The sequence below is a fragment of the Dendrobates tinctorius genome, unplaced genomic scaffold (assembly GCF_039654945.1).
Source record: "Dendrobates tinctorius isolate UK_male_01 unplaced genomic scaffold, ASM3965494v1 ptg000228l, whole genome shotgun sequence".
Taxonomy (NCBI): Eukaryota; Metazoa; Chordata; class Amphibia; order Anura; family Dendrobatidae; genus Dendrobates; species Dendrobates tinctorius.
Window position 1 is genome coordinate 2427688 of NW_027361895.1, and position 19406 is coordinate 2447093.

A 19406-nucleotide genomic window follows, 5' to 3' on the forward strand; every position below is an offset into this window, starting at 1 on the left:
AAGCAAAGTATTTCACCTAAAAAGTTGTGTTTATTGTTGGTGATTTCCTAACAATGTACACAACTTTTGTTAAAAGGTGAAATACTTTGCATAAAACACAACCAGGTACACACCTGTGGTCTAAAGCTAAAAATAGAGACCATGACAAGATAGCCAACTTTGGTTGGCAAAGGTATATACTGTTGGTACAGAAGGTACACAAGTTTGGTTAGGGCACTAATCTTTCACACTCTGTCATCCTGCCAGTGTACTCTGCCTTGAGGTGACAAAGTATAGTGCAAAATTGTCCCTCATTACTGAAACCGTCACAGAACTTCTAGTGGTAATGTCATGGTAATCTTGCAAGGTGGTTTCTTCAGAGGTGTCCTCAATGGAAATGGGTTCCTTGCAGATAACAAAATTGTGAAGTACCACGCACCCTTTGATCACCTCGTCCACAGTTTCTGTCTTGAGGTTGATCGCAGTCAATAGGACCCGCCATTTGGCTGTCAGAATACCAAAGGTACATTCAACCATTCTTCTTGCTCTTGTGAGGCGGTAATTAAAAATGCGTTTTGGTCTTGTCAATCCTCTGCTAGAGTACGGTTTCAAAAGGTGTTCTGACAGCTGGAAGGCTTCATCCCCTACACAGACAAATGGCATAGGTGGACCAGATGTTTGCGGCAGCGGTCTAGGTGGTGGGAACTGGAAGGTGTTTCCATACAGTTTACGCCCCATGGCAGACAGTTTGAAAACTTGAGAGTCATTGGAGCGGCCATAGGCCCCAATATCAACCGCAATAAATTTGTATTCCGCGTCAGCGATGGCCATGAGGACAATTGAAAAATATTTCTTGTAATTGAAATATTCCGATCCCGATCCAGCTGGCTTTACAATGCGGATATGTTTCCCGTCCACAGCACCCAAGCAGTTTGGAAACTGACATATCTGTTGAAACTTGTCAGCAATTTCAATCCACCTCTCTGTTGTGGGCTCTGGTAAAAACTCTTCAGCTAAGGAGTCCCACAGTGCACGGCATGTGTACTTCACAATTCCAGATATGGTGGAAATCCCGAGTCTGTACTGGAAATGCAGTGACGAAAGGGATTCTCCAGTTACAAGAAATCTGTGGGGAATTAACAAACAATAAATTAGTTTTAAATCACAGCATTACATACCAAAACTGACCTATAACACTTGGAGATACAAATTACCACCAACAAGATTGCAGTGAAAGTGTGCTCTGATGCGATCATATCCAATAAATGTGGCTTACCTTAAAGTCACCATCAGACGCTCTGCGGGTGAAACTGAGAAGCGGCAATAGGTGTCCGCTTTTCTTATGAGGTGTGCAATGCGCTCCACCAAGTAATCAAAATTCTCCATTTTCATCCTAACATATCCAAAAAATGTATCCGGGTTTCGTCGAAGGTCCATGCATAGTGTAGAATAGACCCCACGCGTCATTCTCTTGGCTGTGATGGGGTGGATCCACAAACGTCGTCTACGATGCCTGATGCGCTGCTGTCTCGCTCTCTCCTTCTCCAGAACAATCACCCTCAAACGATTTGCCTCCGCTGTAAAATCCGCCAAATTCTTCAAAATATTTCCAATGACAACATCCATCTTCGCCAGTACTTGCTCTTCTCTCCAACCTGCACTTTCTCCTCTACAACCTGTCAAAGAAGGGCTGTAGGAACATGCTATATATAGTTTTCCAGTAGCCAATCCCGTTCGGAAGGCCACAAGGGTCAATTTTAAAAACCGGATCCGGCGTAATCCGTCGAAAAACGGATAGAAAAACGGATGAACCGGATGAGACGGATCCGGTTTTGTCTGTCAAGAAAAAGACTGATCCGGCAGAAAACCGGATCCGTCACATCAGGTTTTACTAAACATTTGCCGGATCCGGCGTTCCAGCACGACACCGGATCGCGCCTGACGCCGAAAACCTGATGTGTGAAAGTAGCCTAAGAGCCGCGTGGCTCTTGGATACCCGCTGTTTACCCTAGATACCAGTGCACGCTGGTTTCCAACGTAAACAGCGGGTATTCAAGAGCTTGCTCGCTGGTCCTGATCGCTGGAGCTGTCTATGTGACAGCTCACCAGCGATCAGCCCAACGATGTCCCAGTGATCCCATCCATGTCCAATCGTAGGTGGGATCGCTGGGACATCGTCATGTGTAACGGGGCCTTTACACTATGGCAGGTCCGAACAATAAAAGCAATTGTTACCATCCACCTTTCGTGTCTCCCCTTTTTCCTTATAGATTGTAAGCTTGCAAGCAGGGCCCTCACTCCTCTTGGTATCTGTTTTGATCTATGTGTTTATTGGTATGTTGTAACGTCTATTGTCTGTAGAAGCCCCCTCTATAATGTAAAGTGCTGCGGAATATTTTGGCGCTATAGAAATAAAATTATTATTATTAAATAAAAACAATTCCTAAATTATTGAAAGTTCCGCAAAAATATTGCCACATTTAGCGTTTCCACACCATTCCTGAGCAACTATGCTGATATTTGCGTTGGTGTTGTTGGGAAAGTCTTAGTTACTCACCGGTTAACGGTGTTTTTCGGAGTCCATGACAGCACCACCTGAGAGAGGGGATCCGCCCTTCAGGAACAGGAAACCTACAGATACAAAAGCATCAGTTGGATTACAGAGCACAAGAGGACCACAATGGTTAATGGCAAAATTTATATACAGTACTTTTACACAACTATTCCTTACCAGTGTACATACAAGAGGAAGAAGTGCACACCCAAATTTAAACTAAAGGGAGGGAATATACGGGTGCTGTCATGGACTCCGAAAAACACCGTTAACCGGTGAGTAACTAAGACTTTATCGGTCGTCCATGACAGCACCACCTGAGAGAATTACAGAGAGTAAAACTATTTAGGGAGGGACTACAGCCTGCAGTACCCTTATACCAAAAGAGAGGTCTGTGGAAGCACCCAAGTCTAGCCTATAATGACTATAAAAGGTGCTCGGAGAGGACCAAGTAGCCGCCTTACATATCTTGTCAATGGACACTTCTGATCTTTCGGCCCACGAGGTCGCCATGGCTCTGGTGGAATGCGCCCTCAGCTTCCGGGGTGGCGACCTGCCTTTTGAGGTGTATGCTATTGAGATCGCTTCTCTAACCCACCTGGCTAGTGTACTTTTTGACGCTCTACAACCTTTCCTAGGGCCTTGATGAGAGACAAACAGGGCATTATCTTTCTTCCAGGGATCGGTAACTGCCAGATATTCTATGAGGCATTTTCTAACATCCAAGGTGTGAAGTTTCTCTTCCTTCTCATTAGCTGGATTAGGGAGGAAAGATGGAAGGACTATCTCCTGTGTCCTATGAAAACTGGAAACTACCTTAGGTAAATACGCCGGATCGGGTCTGAGTATTACCCTATCGTCCTTGAACTGTATATAAGGAGGACGTCTAGATAATGCCTGGATGTCGCTTACCCTACGAGCTGAGGTTAGAGCTACCAGGAAGGCTACTTTGAGGGACAGGTTCTTTATGGAAGCTGATGAGATAGGTTCGAATAGGGCTTCTGTCATAGCCGTGGGGACTAGGTTCAAGTCCCACGGCATGAATCTATCGCTATTGGCCTGGATCTACCTGCTGCCTTAATGAATCTACTGATCCAGTAATTACCCGCAATGTTGCAGCTAAAGAGGGTCCCCAAGGCTGATACTTATACTTTAAGGGTACTACTAGTGGAGAGCCCTATATCCAGACCTTTCTGAAGAAACTCTAAGATTTGGTTTACAGGTGCTGAAGTGCCAGCGACCACTCCAGAGTTCTGCAGGAATTTTTTCCAAATTCTGACATAGATTTTGGTGGTGATGACTTTTCTACTTTTAAGTAGGGTGTTAATCAGGCCTGGGGAGAAGCCTTTTTCTCTCAGCAGTGTCCGTTCAAACTCCACGCCATCAGATGTAGGCCAGCCACCTGAGGATGGAACACTGGGCCCTTGGATAGGAGATCCGGGATGTCCGGAAGGACCCAAGGGTCGGACACCGACATGGTCCTGAGGCAAGAAAACAAACCCTCCTGGGCCAAAAAGGAGCGATAACTATCACCCTTGCTCTGTCTCTCCTGATTTTCTTCATCACCAGGGGTAGTAGCGATAGGGGAGGGAAGGCGTAGGCTAGCCCGAAGTCCCACTTTATCAGAAAGGCATCTACCGCCAGGGGGTTCTCTCTGGGATTTAGGGAGCAAAATTGTTTTAATTTTCTGTTTTCCCTAGTAGCGAAGAGGTCTACCTCTGGTTGTCCCCATCTTTGTACAATTAGGTCGAAGATGGAGGTGCTTAGGGACCATTCTCCTTGTTTTAGTGGATTGCGGCTTAGGAAATCTGCTGTGATATTTTCCTTCCCTTTTATATGTAGAGCTGTTAAAGATTGAAAATGCTGCTCTGCTAGTGGGAATAGCCGCTCTGCCACATTCATCAGGGGTTTGGAACGAGTCCCGCCTTGGTGGTTGATATAAGCCACGGTGACCTGATTGTCGGAGAACACTCGCACATGATGGCCCTGTAGATACACAAGTAGCTCCTTAGCTGCCTGCTCTACCGCTGTCAACTCTTTCAGATTAGATGACATTTCTATCTGATGATGCTCCCATAGGCCCTGTACCAGAATCTCACCCATATGAGCCCCCCAACCGGAAGGGCTAGCATCCGTGGTGATTATGCGGGATATGTCATACTCCCAGGGGACCCCTTTGGATAAGTTATCCTTGACTAGCCACCACTCTAGGGACTCCCTTGTGTTTCGGGACAAGGTTAGCTGGCCCTCTAAGTAACCCTCAAGGATTCTCTGATGCCTTAAGACCTCGCCCTGCAGTTTTCTTGTATGAAACTGTGCCCACTGGACTGCCGGGATACAGGACAAGAGGGAACCCAGAAGGGACATGGCTTTCCTGAGGGACATGGTAGGGTTATTGGAAGCGTTCAGGACCTGATAGTGTAGGCGAACAAGCTTCTCCGGGGGCAGACGGCATTCCTGTTTCTCAGAGTCTAGGATCAGGCCCAAGAATTGTTGGACTCTCACCGGCTGTAACCGAGACTTTTTAATGTTAAGCAGCCATCCTAACCCCTCTAGGGCAGACATTGCCCTTTGTAGTTGTTCCAGACAATGTTTTGCTGTTTTCCCTACGATCAGGAAGTCATCTAAGTAGGGGATCACCAGAATGTCCGATTCACGTAGATGGGCCATAACTTCCGCTACTACTTTGGTAAACACACGGGGAGCGACTGCCACCCCAAAGGGGAGGGCCGCATATTGGAAATGTTGGACTGACCCATCCAGCTGAACCGCCACTCTGAGAAACCGCTGATGAGCTGCATGAATGGGAATATGGTAGTAAGCGTCTTTTAAATCTAACACCACCATAAAACAGTTTTGAAACAGTAATTGTATTGTTGATTTAATTGTCTCCATCTTAAACGGGCGTATGACCAGGAATTCGTTGAGGGATTTAAGGTTTATTATAGTCCTGAAGGACCAGTCTGGTTTGCGGACCAGGAACAGGGGGGAGTAAAACCCTTTCCCCGTTTCTCCCTCTGGGACCACCGTTAGGACCCTCTTATGGCAGAGATCATGCACCTCGGCCTCTAGGGCAGCTTGTTCTGGTGTGGAAGACCTGAGCGGGGTGACTTTAAATCGATCTTGGGGGACCCGGGCGAATTCTAGGCGTAGACCCGCAGCTATCACCCCCAGTATCCATTTACTATTGGAAATCAAGGACCAGGCTGGGTAGAAGGCAGCTAGTCTCCCCCCTACCGGGGCAACTAGTCATTGGGGCGGTTTTTTAGCGTCACGTGCTGGACCTTCTTGACGCCCCCCACCTCCGAACATGAAACCTGTACCTCTCCTTTTGTCCTCCCATCTGCCCTGATCTCTGGACGGCCTTCTACAGAAATAGCCTCTCCTGGTAAAGGGACGTCTGTAAGAAGGATTCGGTAGACTGGGGAACTTCTTTTTATCATCCCCGGCTTTCTCTAGGAGTTCATCCAAGACTGGGCCAAACAGATATTCACCCTCACATGGAATGGAGCAGAGTCGTGATCTGGCCTGGATATCTCCCGGCCAGCATTTTAACCAAAGGGCCCTTTGAGCTGCGTTAGATAAACTCGCAGTTCTGGCTGCCATCCTCGCAGAGTCCGCTGAAGCATCCGCCAAAAAATCTGCAGCACTTTGGATGATTGGCAGCGTTTTCCGGATAGAAGCTCTTGAGACTCCGTCCTTTAGTTGGGAATCCAATTGGTCTAGCCAGACCATCATGGATCTGGCCGTACATGTGGCCGCTATCGCTGGTCTTAGAGCACCTGCTGACATCTCCCAAGTTCCCTTCAAAAAGGAGTCTGCTTTCTTATCTAGCGGGTCTTTTAAGGAGGCCATGTCGTCGAAGGGAATGGAGGATTTTTTGGAGGCTTTGGCTACTGCCGCATCCAGTTTAGGGGCTTTATCCCATCTGTTTACCACTGGGTCGTCAAACGGGTACCTCCGCTTGAAGGCCGGAGGTAAGGAGCCTCTTTTTTCAGGTCTCTTCCATTCCCTATCTATTCTGGCTCTGGACCTTATCATTTAATGGAAAGGCCTTCCGCTTCCTGGGATCTAGACCCCCGAACATCACCTCCTGAGCTGAAAGTTCCGGTTTTGTGTTTGCTACCCCCATGGTGGACCTTATTGCTTTAACTAGCTTATCCATCTGGTCTAAGGGGAAGCAGAATCGACTCGAGTCTTCCTCCGAAGACGAAGTGGAGGCCGGGGAATCTGAAGAGTCATCGATCCTTAGGGCGGTCGAGGACTCTGAACCTGAGAAACTACATTCTCTTCCCCTAGAGGAATCCTTTTTAGATAGGGCCTTTATCTCTGTCCTGATTATGTCCCTCAGGCTTGTGGTGAAGTCCGGCGTATCTTCCGCTACCTGTATGGACGGGGAGAGTGTAAGGGCCTGTCAATCCACCCCAGGGCCAACGTCCCCTTCCACCCCTACCGTTTGTCTCACGCATGGCTGACAACTTTTTAGGGTGGCCGTCCGGCAAGGGGCAACTACAGAGGGCACATTCCCTGTGCTTCTGTTTGCCCGTAGCTTTCCTCCCCTGCGAAAAAAACATAAGGGGACACTGCATCAGGGTACATTCACGGAGATCTCTTACCCATGCAGATGAGGCAGGTACCGGATCACGGAGGGAGGCAGGAGGGTCCTTTATTCTGGAGGAACTTCTGTGGCTCTGTTCGCTCGGACGTTTCTGTTTCTTCTGCTGGCCACTCGCATGTGGTTTCACTGTGGCCTGTTTCTGTGGGTGCTCCTGCACCTCGTCCAGCTGCTCTATGGGGGCTTCTGTCGTATCCATCGCTGGCCTTCAGAAGCACCCCAGCAGCGTCACCTCCTGCCTTTTAAGGCCTCCTTGTCCGGATCAGCAGGGTTCTTGCCCAGTATCACCGTGCACACGTGGCGCGCGCCGGAAGCCGGCCGGCACCCGACTTCCGGTTTCGCCGTCCCCGGCCCCGCCCCCTCCTCCGCGTCACTTCCGCCGCCTGTCTGAGGCCTGCGGGGACGCGCAGAAGGAGCCGGCACGGCGCCCCCGGCCAGGCCACTGCCCCCACGCGCGCCGACCTGCACCTGCCGACCCGGCCGGAAGAGAGAGCAGACCACGGGGAGAGCGCACCAGGAGGGGCCCGGGACATACATACCTCCTGGTGCGGCAACATGGAGGCGGCTGTCCACCGGACCCCTGGCTCCACCTGCTCTCACCACCGTCGTGGTGACCTACCCGGCCCCACCGTGGCGCTTCCAGGAACCCGAGCTTGACCGAGGTAGGAGACCCCCTCGCTACCTGGGTCGGTTAGCCGGCCTGGGAATCCCTCGGCGACTCCATGTTGGACGATCTGAAGGAAGTCCCGTCCTCTAGGAACAGGAAACCAACTGATGCGTGGGAGAGGTGCCGCCCTTTTCTATCTGTAGGTTTCCTGTTCCTGAAGGGCGGATCCCCTCTCTCAGGTGGTGCTGTCATGGACGACCGATAAATGCCTCTTTAGCCTAAGAATGAAACTCTAATAAATAAGGCTCAGATAATAAAAGGTGTTTACACGGTGGGGGCCAGCTGAGTCTGAATAAGGTGTATTGATCTACTACCCTCAAGGAAATATAAGTTACAGACTGGCAGAATAGGTTCAGAGCCTGACATGCAGCTGCAATTGAAATTACACCTTCCATTCTTGTAAGTGTAAACTATGGCTTGTAATGATAAAGGTTGTGGGTTCTGTTACAAGAAGAGAGATGTTTGATTAAGAGAAGACATCTGAGAGTGAATGAAAGTTGGGATAAATCCTTGCCGGGTAGGGACAGCGGGACTGCCCCGTCAAAGTGGAACGGAAAGCCATCAGGAAGTTTCTGTAGTGTAGTGGTTATCACGTTCGCCTCACACGCGAAAGGTCCCCGGTTCGAAACCGGGCAGAAACAATTAATTTTTTAAATTTATATATATAGATAGAATAACCCACTAAAAAAATTCTACACCAAATAAATAATGTGTAGCTTCTTAAAGAAAATAAATATAAGACCAATGTTCTATTTAATGAAAGCAATATCAGAATTTGAATTAGTATAATAAATACATAAGTGGTAACCAATATTGTAAATAATCATAAAGTTTATTAACGAATCATCAAAAAATATATATACATGGAAAAAGGTCTGCTGAAAGACACATATCAGGATAATGATGGAAAATCATCAGAAGACCAATGAATTCCTTATAAAAGAGAGTACACCAGAAAAATGGTCTCCCAGTAATTACAAATATAGTAAATCAATAATGATATTATGGCAATGAAAACGGACAATGATTATCAAGGTAATTCACAGAGGCGTAACAAGAGTCTGGTGATCCCAGATGCAAGATTTGTCCCTATTTTCCACATGAATTATATATATATATATATATATATATATATATATATATATATATATATATATATATATATATATATATACATATATACACACACACACACACACACATACATATACACACATACATACACAATACAGACCAAAAGTTTGGACACACCTTCCCATTCAAAAAGAGTTTTCTTTATTTTCATGACTATGAAAATTGTAGATTCACTCTGAAGGCATCAAAACTATGAATTAACACATGTGGAATTATATAATTAACAAAAAAGTGTGAAACAACTGAAAATATGTCCCATATTCTAGGTTCTTAAAAGTAGACACCTTTTGCTTTGATTACTGCTTTGCACACTCTTGGCACTCTCTTGATGAGCTTCAAGAGGTAGTCACCAGAAATGGTTTTCACTTCACAGGTGTGTCCTGTCATGTTTAATAAGGTGGATTTCTTGCCTTCTAAATGGGGTTGGGACCATCAGTTGTGTTGTGCAGAAGTCTGGTGGATACACAGGTGATAGTCCTACTGAATAGATTGTTAGAATTTGTATTATGGCAAGAAAAAAGCAGGTGAGTAAAGAAAACCGAGTGGCCATCAAAACTTTAAGAAATGAAGGTCAGTCCAAAAAATTGGCAGGGTGAGAAATTACACCCTGTTTCCCGACGCTGTATCTGGAAAACAAATGGAAAAGATTAATAACACAACTAAAACCTGTAAGGAAAAAAGGATAGTTAACTGCGGATCTGGGGAGATCCTGGTCTGCCTCCTACAGACACTAAGCACAAACTGAGGTACTTGGTGCCTGTCGGTGGGTGTATACTGCTGGGGAGGGGCTAATTTTCTCGTTTTGCATAGTGTCAGCCTCCTAGCAGCAGCAGCATACACCCATGGTAACCTGTGCCCCCCAATGAGGCGATAAAGAAATTGGGAAAACTTTGAAAGTGTCCCCAAGTGCAGTGGCAAAAACCATCAAGCGCTACAAAGAAACTGGCTCACATGAGGACCGCCCCAGGAAAGGAAGACCAAGAGTCACCTCTGCTGAGGAGGATAGGTTCATCTGAGTCACCAGTCTCAGAAATCGCAGGTTAACAGCAGCTCAGATTAGAGACCAGGTCAATGCCACACTAGCAGCAGACACATCTCTACAACTGTTAAGAGGAGACTTTGTGCAGCAGGCCTTCATGGTAAAATAGCTGCTAGGAAACCACTGCTATGGACAGACAAAAAGCAGAAGAGACTTGGACTAAAGAAAACAAGGAATGGACATCAGACCAGTGGAAATCTGTGCTTTGGTCTGATGAGTCCAAAATTGAGATCTTTGGTTCCAACCACCGTGTCTTTGTGTGATGCAGAAAAGGTGAACGGATGGACTCTACATGCCTGGTTCCCACCGTGAAGCATGGTGGAGGAGGTGTGATGGTGTGGGGGTGCTTTGCTGGTGACACTGTTGGGGATTTATTCAAAATTGAAGGCATACTGAGCCAGCATGGCTACCACAGCATCTTGCAGCGGCATGCTATTCTATCCGGTTTGCGTTTAGTTGGACCATCATTTATTTTTCAACAGGACAATGACCTGAAACACACCTCCAGGCTGTGTAAGGGCTATCTGACCAAGGAGAGTGATGGGGTGCTACGCCAGATTACCTGGCCTCCACAGTCACCAGACCTGAACCCAATCAAGATGGTTTGGGGTGAGCTGGACCGCAGAGTGAAGGCAAAAGGGCCAACAAGTGCTAAGCATCTCTGGGAACTCCTTCAAGACTGTTGGAAGACCATTGCCAGTGACTACCTCTTGAAGCTCATCAAGAGAATGCCAATAGTGTGCAAAGCAGTAATCAAAGCAAAAGGTGGCTACTTTGAAGAACCTAGAATATAAGACATATTCTCAGTTGTTTAACACTTTTTTGTTAATTATATAATTCCACATGTGTTAATTCATAGTTTTGATGCCTTCAGAGTGAATCTACAATTTTCATAGTCATGAAAATAAAGAAAACGCTTTGAATGAGAAAATGTGACCAAACTTTTGGTCTGTACTGTATACAGTTGTGGCCAAAAGTATTGACACCCCTGCAATTCTGTCAGATAATACTCAGTTTCTTCCTGAAAATTATTGCAAACACAAATTCTTTGGTATTATCTTCATTTAATTTGTCTTGAAAAAACACAAAAAGAATTGTCCTAAAGCCAAATTGGATATAATTCCACACCAAACATAAAAAAGAGGGTAGACAAAAGTATTGGCACTGTTCGAAAAATCATGTGATGCTTCTCTAATTTGTGCAATTAACAGCACCTGTAACTTACCTGTGGCACCTAACAGGTGTTGGCAATAACTAAATCACACTTGCAGCCAGTTGACATGGATTAAAGTTGACTCAACCTCTGTCCTGTGCCCTTGTGTGTACCACACTGAGCATGGAGAAAAGAAAGAAGACCAAAGAACTGTCTGAGGACTTGAGAAACCAAATTGTGAAGAAGCATGAGCAATCTCAAGGCTACAAGTCCTTCTTCAAAGACCAGAATGTTCCTGTGTCTACCGTGCGCAGTGTCATCAAGAAGTTTAAAGCCCATGGCACTCTGGCTAACCTCCTAGATGTGGACGGAAAAGAAAAATTGACAAGAGATTTCAACGATAGATTGTGCAGATGTTGGATAAAGAACCTCGACTAACATCCAAACAAGTTCAAGCTGCCCTGCAGTCCGAGGGTACAAGTGTCAACCCGTACTATCCGTCGGCGTCTGAATGAAAAGGGACTGTATGGTAGGAGACCCAGGAAGACCCCACTTCTTACCCCGAGACATAAAAAAGCCAGGCTGGAGTTTGCCAAAGCTTACCTGAAAAAGCCTAAAACGTTTTGGAAGAATGTTCTCTGGTCAGATGAGACAAAAGTAGAGCTTTTTCGGCAAAGGCATCAACAGAGTTTACAGGAGAAAAAAAAGAGGCATTCAAAGAAAAGAACGTGGTCCCTACAGTCAAACATGGTGGAGGTTCCCTGATGTTTTGGGGTTGCTTTGCTGCCTCTGGCACTGGACTGCTTGACCGTGTGCATGTCATTATGAAGTCTGAAGACTACCAACAAATTCTGCAGCATAATGTAGGGCCCAGTGTGAGAAAGCTGGGTCTCCCTCAGAGGTCATGGGTCTTCCAGCAGGACAATGACCCAAAACACACTTCAAAAAGCACTAGAAAATGGTTTGAGAGAAAGCACTGGAAACTTCTAAGGTGGCCAGCAATGAGTCCAGACTTGAATCCCATAGAACACCTGTGGAGAGATCTAAAAATGGCAGTTTGGAGAAGGCACCCTTCAAATATCAGGGACCTGGAGCAGTTTGCCAAAGAAGAATGGTCTAAAATTCCAGCAGAGTATTGTAAAAAACTCATTGATGGTTACCGGAAGTGGTTGGGCGCAGTTATTTTGGCTAAAGCTTGTGCAACCAAGTATTAGGCTGAGGGTGCCAATACTTTTGTCTGGACCATTTTTGGAGTTTTGTGTGAAATGATCAATGTTTTGCTTTTTTCTTCATTCTCTTTCGTGTTTTTTCATTTAAGACAAATTAAATGAAGATAATACTACCAAAGAATTTGTGTTTGCAATCATTTTCAGGAAGAAACTGAGTATTATCTGACAGAATTGCAGGGGTGTCAATACTTTTGGCCACAACTATATATATATATATATATATATATATATATATATATATATATATATATATATATATATATATATATATATATATATATATATATATATTTTCATGTATCGATGTGTACTTCGGTTATCTGTGCATGTATGTGTGTACACACACGCTGGTAAGAGTACAAGAGTTCCTAAGACACAGTAGACCATATGTGTAAAGGTAAATATCACTTAAAGCGAACCTCTCACTAGGTTTGGCAGATATAAGATGCGGCTGCTGCCTTTCAGGCTTATCTGCAGCATTCTATAATGCTGTAGATAAGCCCCTGATCCGACCTGCAAGATAAGAAAAATAAGTTTTATTATACTCACCTGCTGGACAGTCCAGTGCGGTCGGGTCCGATGGATGTCGCAGGTCCGGCGCCTCCCATCTTATGATCGCCGCCCTCCTGCTTACTTCATCGCTTCCCGGCATCACGCTCTTGCGTTGGTGTACTCTCCCCTGTTGAGGGCAGAGGATAGTACTGCAGTGCACAGGCGCTCGGTCTCTCTGACCTTTCTCAGTGCCTGCACTGCAGTACTTTCCTCTGCCCTCAACAGGACAGATAAGTACACCTGCACAGGAGCGCAATTCCAGGATAGCCATGAAGTAAGCAGGAGGGTGGCGATCATAAGAAGATGGGAGGTGCCGGACCTGGACCTGCGACATTCTTCGGACCGCCTAGCAGATAATAAAAGTTATTTTTCTTATCTTTCAGATCGGATCGGGGCTTATCTACAGCACTATCGAATGCTGTAGATAAGCCCTGAAAGGCAGTGGCCGCATCTAATATCGGCGAAACCTGGTGAAAGGTTCACTTTAACGGAGCATTCCCGGGGCCAGACAAATCACTGATGTGACTGCATCAGGCCAAGAAGCGGAGTGAGGCCACTGACACCAGCAAATATTTCAGCTTGATCTGCATCCTCGGACGCACATTCAGCAGAAATATATTACAGCGCAGGGGATCCGCCATTTCCGCTGCAGTACACGCCACTGAGCAATTTGCATCCAGCATCTGACCTCAGTGTGCCTATGACTGGGTGGCATATGGCAGTGAAGACATAAGCAATGATTGGGATGCCGAAGTCAGCTAGTGGCTCTTGAGCCGGTTGCAGAAGAGGATGCCATGCGGAGTGAAAGTGAAGAAAGGTGAGTAGAATCTGTTTTATGTGTTGCAGAAGAACAAGACAAATTATCAGAGAAAGGGGCATGTAGCGCTATGCCCGACATGGTGTCCCCACCTCCCTCCATGCAGGGATGCCAGCTAACTCACCGGCCCATAGTGCTGCCCACAGCATGCTCCTGCCTTCTCCCTCCAATATGCTCGTTGCACTGTGTTCCGACGGTGTGCCTACGGTGCATGTGCGTGCGCTCCCCTGTAAAAGGGGCATCACGCGCACATGGTAAATGCTCCCAGCAACAACTGGGAGGCATTTAGTTAAATGTGTGTTCACTTGCAACATGTCTCCCATCCAATAGCTTGGAGACATCTTGTATAAAAAGCATCCTCCCCAATAGGGGGGTGCCTGAGCAATTCCTATAGATACAATGGGGGAAATAAGTATTTGATCCCTTGCTGATTTTGTAGGTTTACCCACTGACAAAGACATGAACAGTCTAGTTTTAAGGGTAGGTTAATTTTAACATTGAGAGATAGAATATGAAAAATAAAATCCAGAAAATCACATTGTATAAATTATATAAATTTATTTGCATTTTGCAGTGAGAAATAAGTATTAGATCCCCTCCCAACCCATTGAGTTCTGGCACCTAAAGACCAGTTAGACGCTCCTAATCCACTTGTTACCTGCATTAAAGACAGCTGTCTTACATAGTCACCTTTATAAAAGACTCCTGTCCACAAACTCAGTCAGACTAACTCTCTACAACATGGGCAAGACCAAAGAGCTTCATAAGGATGTTAGGGTCAAGATCATAGACCTGCACAAAGCTGGAATGGACTACAAAACCATAAGACGCTGGGTGAGGAGGAGTCAACTGTTGGTGCAATAGTAAGAAAATGGAAGAAATACAAAATGACAGTCAATCGACATCAATCTGGGGCACCATGCAAAATCTCACCTCCTGGGGTATCCATGATCATGAGGAAGGTGAGGAAGGTGAGAGATCAGCCTAAAACTACACAGGGGGAACCTGTTAATTATATCAAGGCAGCTGGGACCACTGCTGTATGGAGCAAGGCCACGTCCTCTAGTCGGCCAGGGACATCGGACGGCCGCATCACTAGACGGGGCTCAGCCTCACTTGATACAAGTGTATGGATCAAGGCCACGGCCACTAGAAGGGCTCTGGCTTGGAACATGTATAACACACACATACCCTCCAGTCCCAGCTCATAAACCGGCAAATCCCTGCAGAACAGCGCGTCCACTACATCAATTCAAAAGTCTGCATATACAAACGTATATAACATTTATACATAATGGAAGATCTCACACTGCATAAAATGTAGCCCTCAACTCATTTTCAATAGTACAAATCTATACTTTTAAGAGACTACATGGGTAAAACAAACCTTCACAAACACCGAAACCTTAGTTTGGGTTTACTACCTGCTCATTTATCTGATCCAATTAAATTTTGTTAAAAATCACAGTCAGATTCTTGCAGAACTATAGTGAAACGATCCACATTAGACTACATCTACAATGCAGCAATTACCAGGAACATCAAATCAGTGTTATTCAGGTCTACACGTTCAACCATTGTCCCAGCTCCAATGAGCAAGTAAGCAAACACATGGAAGTTTCTGTAGTGTAGTGGTTATCACGTTCGCCTAACACGCGAAAGGTCCCCGGTTCGAAACCGGGCAGAAACATGTTTTTTTTTCCTTTATAAATTTTTCTATATTGTTTTTAAAGATGCATTAGTGATAGAAGCTACTTTCCTTATAAAAATGTATATACATAAACAGTAAGAAAGAAAGCTAACAAAAAAAAAATCTGACATATGACAACAGTTAGTTCTTTACTGTGCCACATTTATTTAAAGTCCACAAAGAGAAGAAATCCAGCAAGGTGAAATGAATCCTTGAAAACTTCAGGCCCAGGTTTTTTTAAGTCACTTATTTGTCTTGTATACATTGATTTTTTTTTTGCCAAATTAGGAATTTGAACTTTTTGCAACTTATTAGATCAAAAAGGTTCAGGTTCAGCTAAACAGTTTCATATAAATTCAGACACAAATAAAATCACTGCAGCGGGGAAGACTGAAGTACACTTTTTAAAAAGTCGCAGTTGATGAATCAGCCAAAAACATCTGGAAACCCCCAAAGACCACCCACAATGACAAACGTGAAAAAAAAAAAAAAAATATTATCTCAGCTCTGTAATTGTACCGACCGAGAATAAAATTGTCTTATCATACTTGCCCAAGATGAAAGGCGTAAAAGAAATAAACAGGTAATACAGGTAAGACAAATAAATAAATCTATTCCCTGTACATTTGGATTACAACAAATATTTACCATATGCAATTGTATAATTTATATCCTGGCTGCTGCATTCACTCACATCCACCGTCCCTCTGTCTTTTCCTCTCCTATGTATAGCACTCACGCTCTTTTCACATTGCTAAACAGCACAGATCCATTCATTCCCACCATCCAAACATGAGACGCTCTCACAAATCACTTAACCATCTACTCACTCTTTCTATCCTTCTCCTAGTCGCAGAAGACATCTCTCCCAACCCCGCCTCCCCATGTCATAGTAAGCCGAACCCCTCAACTGCTACACTCAGAAACCTCACTAATCTTATTAATATTCCCTGCATGACGTCTATCTCTTAAGTGTGCCCTTTGGAATTCTCGCTCAGTGTGTAATAAACTCTCCTTCATCCACTTCTTCCTTTCTGAATCTCTTAACCTTCTGGCTCTTACTGAAAACTGGATCCAGCAGTGAGACACCACCACTGCTGCTCTTTCATATGGTGGACTATACTTCTCTCATACCCCAAGATCGGACAACAGAGCAGGTGGAGGAGTTGGTCTGCTGCTATCACCCAAATGTACCTTTCAGGTTATCCCTCAAGTACCCTCACTTGTCTTCCCTTCTTTCAAGGTCCATGCTGTCAGACTCTACATCCCTTTCTCCATGCGAGTGGCGATAGTGTATCATCCTCCGGGCCCCTCCCATCAGTTTCTGGATCACTTTGCCACCTGGCTTCCACAATATCTCTCCTGTGACATTCCCACCCTCATCATGGGAGACTTCAAAATCCCCATTGCTCTTCCCCGCTCACCATCTGCTTTCACCTTTTATCTCTAACCTCCTCTTTCGGCCTCTCGCAGCACACTAACTCACCCACGCATGAAGACGGAAACTCCCTTGACTTGGTCTTCTCCCGGCTTTGCTCAGTGGATGATTTCACAAACTCTCCTCTCCTATTCTCTATCAAGAACTGCCATCTCGCCCAGGTCACCCCTACTTTCCACACTTATAGAAACATACAGGCTATTAACACCCAGAAACTTATGAATAACTTGCAGTCATCATTGGCCCCTATCTCCTCCCTCTCATGTCCTGATTCTGCACTGAAGCATTACAATTCAAAGTGCCCTGGATGAAACTGCATCTCCTATACATAGAATAACTAGGCACAGACGGCGACAACCCTGGCACAAGCTGCAAACACGCTTCCTACAGTGGTGCTCCAGGTGCGCTGAACGTCTGAACGTCACCTCAAAACAAACCTATTTCAACACCCACTATCCAATAACCCAAAATGTCTCTTTGACACTTTTCATTCCCTACTCAACCCAAGAGTGCAGGCCCCAACCACGGATCGCCACACTGATGATCTGACCAATTATTTCAAAGAAAAAATTGACCATATCCGACAAGAAATTATCTCCCAATCACCTTATACCATGCGCTGTCCTCCCTCCCCCACTGCATCTAGCTTACTCTCTGATTTTGAACCAGTAACAGAAGTATTCAGGCTCCTTGCATCTTCTCGCCCTACTACTTGCACCAGTGACCCCATTCCATCACATCTCCTCCTGTCTCTTTCCCCTTTTGACAGTACTCACCTAACAAAAATATTCAACCTCTCTTTCTCCCGGTATCCTTCCTTCCCCATTTAAGCATGCCATCATACAGCCATTACTTAAAAAAAATCCCTCGACCAAAACCGTGCCGCTAACTATAGACCTGTCTCTAATCTTCCCTTCATCTCTAAACTCCTGGAACGCCTGGTTCATGCCCGACTTATCCTCTATCATATAACTTTCTTCTCGACCCTCTACAATCTGGTTTTCACTCTCTACACACTACTGAAACTGCCCTCACTAGTCTCTAATGATCTTCTACCAGCTAAACCTAATGGTCACTACTCCATGCTAATTCTCTTGGATCTCTTCGCAGCATTCAACACTGTGGATCATCAGCTCCTCCTCACTATGCTCCGTTCCATTGGCCTCAAGGACACCATTCTCTCCTGGTTCTCCTCTTACCTCTTTGACCGCTCCTTTACTGTAAGTTTTGCTGGCTCCTCCTCTCATCTTTCCCTTACTGTTGCGGGTTTCTCAAGGATCGGTTCTAGGCCCCCTCCTCTTCTCTTTGTATACTGCCCCTATTACTAATAATAATAAATGTTATTTTTATAGCGCCGACATATTCCGCAGCACTTTACATTTCAGAGGGGATTTGTACAGACAATAGACATTACAGCATAACAATAATCACATACAGTAGATTATAACAAATACCAAGAGGATTGAGGGCCCTGCTCGCAAGCTTACAGTCTATGAGGAAAGAGGTAGACACGAAAGGTGGGTGGTAACAGTTGGCCTGATTGTATGGACCAGCCATAAAGTGTGTGACAGTACAGACACAGAGGGCTAATGGATGCATAAAGCATGTGGGAACATGATGCAGGAAATCTGGTTATGGTAAAACTTTTGGCTGTGCCACACCGGGATAGATTAGGTTAATGTGTTGAGGCGATAGGCCAGTCTGAATAAATGCGTTTTCAGGGCACGCTTAAAATTGTGGGGATTGGCAACTAATCGTATTGACCTGGGAAGTGCATTCCAAAGAATTGGCGCGGCACGTGTAAAGTCTTGGAGACGGGAGTGGGAGGTTCTGACTATTGAGGATACCAACCTCAGGTCATCAGCAGAACGGAGGGTGCGGGTAGGGTGGTATACTGAAACAAGGGAGGAGATATAGGGTGGTGCTGAGCCATGGAGGGCTTTGTGGGTGAGAGTAATAAGTTTATACTGAATTCTGGAGTGGATGGGTAGCCAGTGTAATGACTGGCACAAGGTAGAGGCATCGGTGTAGCGATTGGTGAGGAATATGATCCTGGCTGCAGCATTCAAGACAGATTGGAGAGGGGAGAGTTTGGTAAGAGGGAGACCGATTAGAAGAGAGTTACAATAGTCCAGACGAGAATGAATAAGAGAAACAGTAAGAGTTTTTGCAGAGTCAAAAGTAAGAAAAGGTCGAATTCTAGAAATGTTTTTGAGGTGCAGATGACAAGAGCGAGCCAGTGACCGAATGTGGGGGGCAAAGGAAAGCTCAGAATCAAGTATGACCCCAAGACAGCGGGCCTGTTGCTGGGGAGTAATAGTGGAGCCACACACAGAAATAGCAATGTCAGGTATAGGTACATTAGTAGAGGGAGGAAACACCAGGAGTTCAGTCTTTGACAGGTTCAGTTTCAGATATAGTGAGGACATGATATTAGACACAGCGTTTAGACAATCGCCGGTGTTTTCTAGAAAGGCTGGCGTGATGTCAGGAGAAGCGTATAATTGGGTGTCATCAGCATAGAGATGGTACTGGAAAC

General features: G+C 45.5%; 2 non-coding genes across 2 annotated transcripts; both read left to right on the forward strand.

Annotated features, from left to right (window-relative positions):
* Positions 1–8383: 8383 nt before the first annotated feature.
* On the forward strand, positions 8384–8456 carry TRNAV-CAC (transfer RNA valine (anticodon CAC)). The gene has a single exon. It is a non-coding gene; the product is annotated as a tRNA-Val (tRNA).
* A 6900-nt stretch (positions 8457–15356) lies between these two features.
* TRNAV-AAC (transfer RNA valine (anticodon AAC)) lies at positions 15357–15429 on the forward strand. The gene has a single exon. It is a non-coding gene; the product is annotated as a tRNA-Val (tRNA).
* Positions 15430–19406: the final 3977 nt, after the last annotated feature.